Here is a 5000-nt window from a genome sequence, read left to right as displayed (position 1 = left end):
CTCTGTCGACCATAGCACCCAATCTCCAGTGGCTCTGCCGCACGAAGCCGTGGACCGGCAATGACTCCACCCGCACCCGTTCGTGCACCACCCCAACCGCCACACGCGCACCTCCAGCGGATGAACGGCGGAAGTTTCCCGCACTCGTAAAGTGCAATCCACCCCTATAACTTGCGTTTCATGAAGAGTTATTTCCAATATGCGACATTCCCGCTGTCCCTATACATGAGCCGCGACCTGTACCACTTACGAGCGAGAGACGCGATCGCGTTGCTCACTGTACGGCGTCCGATACCGAGCCATCAGCATGTCGGTCCCCATGCGCGTTGCACTCGCACTCGCAGTCGCAAAAACGTGGGGCAAATATATTACGCGGAAGAGCTATAACAGACCGAGCCCCACTGCATGGGGGGAGTCTTTGTCACTAATGTACACAGATGGAACATTTTGGACTGGAACCAGATTACCCGTACACACGGCGCTGATTAGTAATCAATGCAGAGCCATCAAACTACAGCAAATATACACAACTGTCCGTATACATGCTGAAAGAGTTTGCCCACAATGGGAACCACACGTCAGCCAGACACTCTGATCACGCACCACTCTCTGCTTCTAACAGGCGCACATACAATATGTAAGCACCAGCATGGAACAACATCCAGTGCATCTTCTCCGCCACATTACACAATCCACACTATCACAACCAGACCAGGAGGTCCATGCGGAAAATACAATATCCCAGCCTTTCGACATCCACCATTGCGCAGACCAGGCACCAACACCCACACATGTCCTATACAACGGTGCACCCAACATCACAATAGTACCTCCTGTCACAGCGCACAAACAATGACATGAGTCAAAGACACAGGTCTCACACAAGCATAGAATTGGAGCGCCGCCTCTAATAAGCCAAAGGTGCATCCTGACGTGACAAATCTGATCATGTCACAAGCATTCACTTACTATAATCACTATCAACGAACCTGCCGCCCCCGCCCCCCCCCCCCTACACCTTTCCTTACAACAACGTGTAACCTAACCTAACCTAACCTAACCTATGTTGTACCTTAACCTAACCTATGTTGTACCTTAACCTAACCTATGTTGTACCTTAACCTAACCTATGTTGTACCTTAACCTAACCTATGTTGTACCTTAACCTAACCTATGTTGTACCTTAACCTAACCTATGTTGTACCTTAACCTAACCTATGTTGTACCTTAACCTAACCTATGTTGTACCTTAACCTAACCTATGTTGTACCTTAACCTAACCCATGTTGTACCTTAACCTAACCCATGTTGTACCTTAACCTAACCCATGTTGTACCTTAACCTAACCCATGTTGTACCTTAACCTAACCCATGTTGTACCTTAACCTAACCCATGTTGTACCTTAACCTAACCCATGTTGTACCTTAACCTAACCCATGTTGTACCTTAACCTAACCCATGTTGTACCTTAACCTAACCCATGTTGTACCTTAACCTAACCCATGTTGTACCTTAACCTAACCCATGTTGTGCCTTAACCTAACCCATGTTGTGCCTTAACCTAACCCATGTTGTGCCTTAACCTAACCCATGTTGTGCCTTAACCTAACCCATGTTGTGCCTTAACCTAACCCATGTTGTGCCTTAACCTAACCCATGTTGTGCCTTAACCTAACCCACGTTGTGCCTTAACCTAACCCACGTTGTGCCTTAACCTAACCCATGTTGTGCCTTAACCTAACCCATGTTGTGCCTTAACCTAACCCATGTTGTGCCTTAACCTAACCCATGTTGTGCCTTAACCTAACCCATGTTGTGCCTTAACCTAACCCATGTTGTGCCTTAACCTAACCCATGTTGTGCCTTAACCTAACCCATGTTGTGCCTTAACCTAACCCACGTTGTGCCTTAACCTAACCCACGTTGTGCCTTAACCTAACCCACGTTGTGCCTTAACCTAACCCATGTTGTGCCTTAACCTAACCCATGTTGTGCCTTAACCTAACCCATGTTGTGCCTTAACCTAACCCACGTTGTGCCTTAACCTAACCCACGTTGTGCCTTAACCTAACCCACGTTGTGCCTTAACCTAACCCACGTTGTGCCTTAACCTAACCCACGTTGTGCCTTAACCTAACCCACGTTGTGCCTTAACCTAACCCACGTTGTGCCTTAACCTAACCCACGTTGTCCCCTAAAGTAACCCACGTTGTCCCCTAACGTAACCCACGTTGTCCCCTAACGTAACCCATGTTGTCGCCTAAACCTGCTCTGTAATTGTTATACGACTCGTTCAATTAGTGTAGTGTTGCCCACCCGCAACCCTCGCAATATAGTTCGCTACTCGCACTGCCCGCTCCCCTGTGTATCGCTTCATGTTAAACACCTTGCAAGTCTTGCTGACTTTCCACATGCTCCTGCTGTACACTGTAATGTGGATGGCAGCAGGACGTACATGCCGCCCCTCCCCACGTCCCCACCTTGCCCCCCTGCCTTCGCAAGCTGGTTGGTGAGAAGTTTGCATGTTCAATGCCCTTCGCATGCGACGTACTCAGGCTACGTTGTGGTGCGGCCTGTGTCAACCGTCCGCTAATGTCGTACGCGTAAACCACAATCTGTACTGCACATTCGTCCTTATGTACCGAATGATACATCGTGGCACATGTGTGACCGTACAACGACTGCGCCCAAAAACGGCGGACCATACAGTGCAAATATTGTGCACGCAGCTACGTGTCGTCTCCCTATGAGAGCTGGATTGCAGTGTGGTACGCCATAGAGACGTGTGGGAGGAACGGACGCCGTGGATGGCGATCAGCATGAGCTGTCTGTTGATGTATTCGGACCTAGTCGTCTCTCCTCACACACCGTGATGGCATGGTGCACCGCGTTCCATATCTGCGACATGCTACAGAGGCCGGTTGACAGTCGTTCGAGCAATGGACATCGCATACGTACGGGGGCCACCTTCCACGTATTGTCTAGGCGTGCACATTTTGTTGCGTGTATGTGGGCAGACGTAGTGTGGCGTGACACCTGACACAGGCATGCAATAATCGTTGAAGTTGCAAATGGCGATGGACGCCTGCGTTTTCTGGTGAAGTTACGCAAATGAACAAATGGTAACCTGTTGTGGTGCGGTTGTTCTCGCTAGGGGTGAATCGGTGATGGCGACGATAGGTTGAGGTACGAACCGGTTGTTCCAGCGATACCCACCATGCCGACGAAACTGAACGGCATCTGGGTGTGAAGCGATACGCGGCGGTGGCTGGGTGGGACCGTCCCCGGCCGGTGAGGGGGCGCCTCCCGGCGTGCTGGCCGCGCGGTGCGTGGGCGCACGCGCTACAGCCGGCTGGTGGGGGCGGCCAGTGGCAGGCGCGCCGGCCGACGGACGCGGCAGGCGTCGCAGCTGCGCGCCGGCGCACCCTGCGCGCGGCGCCGTGCGGCCAAAGTAGGTCCTCGCGGGCCCGGTGCGAAGCGCGGTGGACATCTTCAGTGTGCTGGTCCGATTGAGGACTGTGTGCGTTGAGGATGCGCCGCCGCCCGGCGCTCGGCGCCGCGACGCCGTCTGCTGCTCGGTCGCCCCAGCGGTTCTCGCTGGTGGTTTGTATCGCAGCTGTGCGGATGTGTTGGCGCGTGCGCTGTGCTGGGAGAGTTCGCTTCGGCACCCAAGTGGGGCTTTTGTCCTTCTGTGGCGCTGGCGTTGGAGCTGCCGGTCACCGTAGGTGGCGCGTGTTGTCTCCCGCCGGCAATGCCACGACAGCACGCTCCCGGGCCTCTGTCGGCAGCGGCAAGCTCAGTTGGGAGCACGGGTGGTCGCACCGAAAGCGTCTACTCGCCTAACTCCGGGCGATTGCGCCTCTCTCGAACCCGACCAAGTACTTGGGACGGCGCTGCGCGCCGCCGGGACCTGAGAGGGTTTCGAGGTGTATTGTGCAGGGGAGCTCAGCCTCCTCCTGTTTGCAGAATGATTGAGCGGACGCTTGCGTGTTCGCGCGGGCCCCCGGGACACACTCCCGGGCGGCCGGCTGCTCAGCTCTAGTTGACGCAGCTCCCTGGTTGATCCTGCCAGTAGTCATATGCTTGTCTCAAAGATTAAGCCATGCATGTCTCAGTACAAGCCGCATTAAGGTGAAACCGCGAATGGCTCATTAAATCAGTTATGGTTCCTTAGATCGTACCCACGTTACTTGGATAACTGTGGTAATTCTAGAGCTAATACATGCAAACAGAGTCCCGACCAGAGATGGAAGGGACGCTTTTATTAGATCAAAACCAATCGGTCGGCTCGTCCGGTCCGTTTGCCTTGGTGACTCTGAATAACTTTGGGCTGATCGCACGGTCCTCGTACCGGCGACGCATCTTTCAAATGTCTGCCTTATCAACTGTCGATGGTAGGTTCTGCGCCTACCATGGTTGTAACGGGTAACGGGGAATCAGGGTTCGATTCCGGAGAGGGAGCCTGAGAAACGGCTACCACATCCAAGGAAGGCAGCAGGCGCGCAAATTACCCACTCCCGGCACGGGGAGGTAGTGACGAAAAATAACGATACGGGACTCATCCGAGGCCCCGTAATCGGAATGAGTACACTTTAAATCCTTTAACGAGTATCTATTGGAGGGCAAGTCTGGTGCCAGCAGCCGCGGTAATTCCAGCTCCAATAGCGTATATTAAAGTTGTTGCGGTTAAAAAGCTCGTAGTTGGATTTGTGTCCCACGCTGTTGGTTCACCGCCCGTCGGTGTTTAACTGGCATGTATCGTGGGACGTCCTGCCGGTGGGGCGAGCCGAAGGCGTGCGACCGCCTCGTGCGTGCTCGTGCGTCCCGAGGCGGACCCCGTTGAAATCCTACCAGGGTGCTCTTTATTGAGTGTCTCGGTGGGCCGGCACGTTTACTTTGAACAAATTAGAGTGCTTAAAGCAGGCAAGCCCGCCTGAATACTGTGTGCATGGAATAATGGAATAGGACCTCGGTTCTATTTTGTTGGTTTTCGGAACCC

The 5000-nt window shown here is 53.3% G+C and overlaps 1 non-coding gene across 1 annotated transcript in view; it reads left to right on the top strand.

Moving 5' to 3' along the window:
* The first annotated feature begins 4053 nt into the window (after window positions 1-4053).
* Window positions 4054-5000, top strand: part of LOC124729991 — a 1909-nt gene continuing 962 nt past the window's right edge. The window contains exon 1 of the ribosomal RNA XR_007007858.1: window positions 4054-5000. This exon is cut by the window's right edge and continues 962 nt beyond it. This is a non-coding gene — a ribosomal RNA (small subunit ribosomal RNA).

The sequence above is a fragment of the Schistocerca piceifrons genome, unplaced genomic scaffold (genome assembly GCF_021461385.2).
Source record: "Schistocerca piceifrons isolate TAMUIC-IGC-003096 unplaced genomic scaffold, iqSchPice1.1 HiC_scaffold_1229, whole genome shotgun sequence".
Taxonomy (NCBI): domain Eukaryota; kingdom Metazoa; phylum Arthropoda; class Insecta; order Orthoptera; family Acrididae; genus Schistocerca; species Schistocerca piceifrons.
The sequence above is the reverse complement of the archived record's forward strand: the minus strand, read 5'-3'. Positions and strand labels throughout refer to the sequence as shown.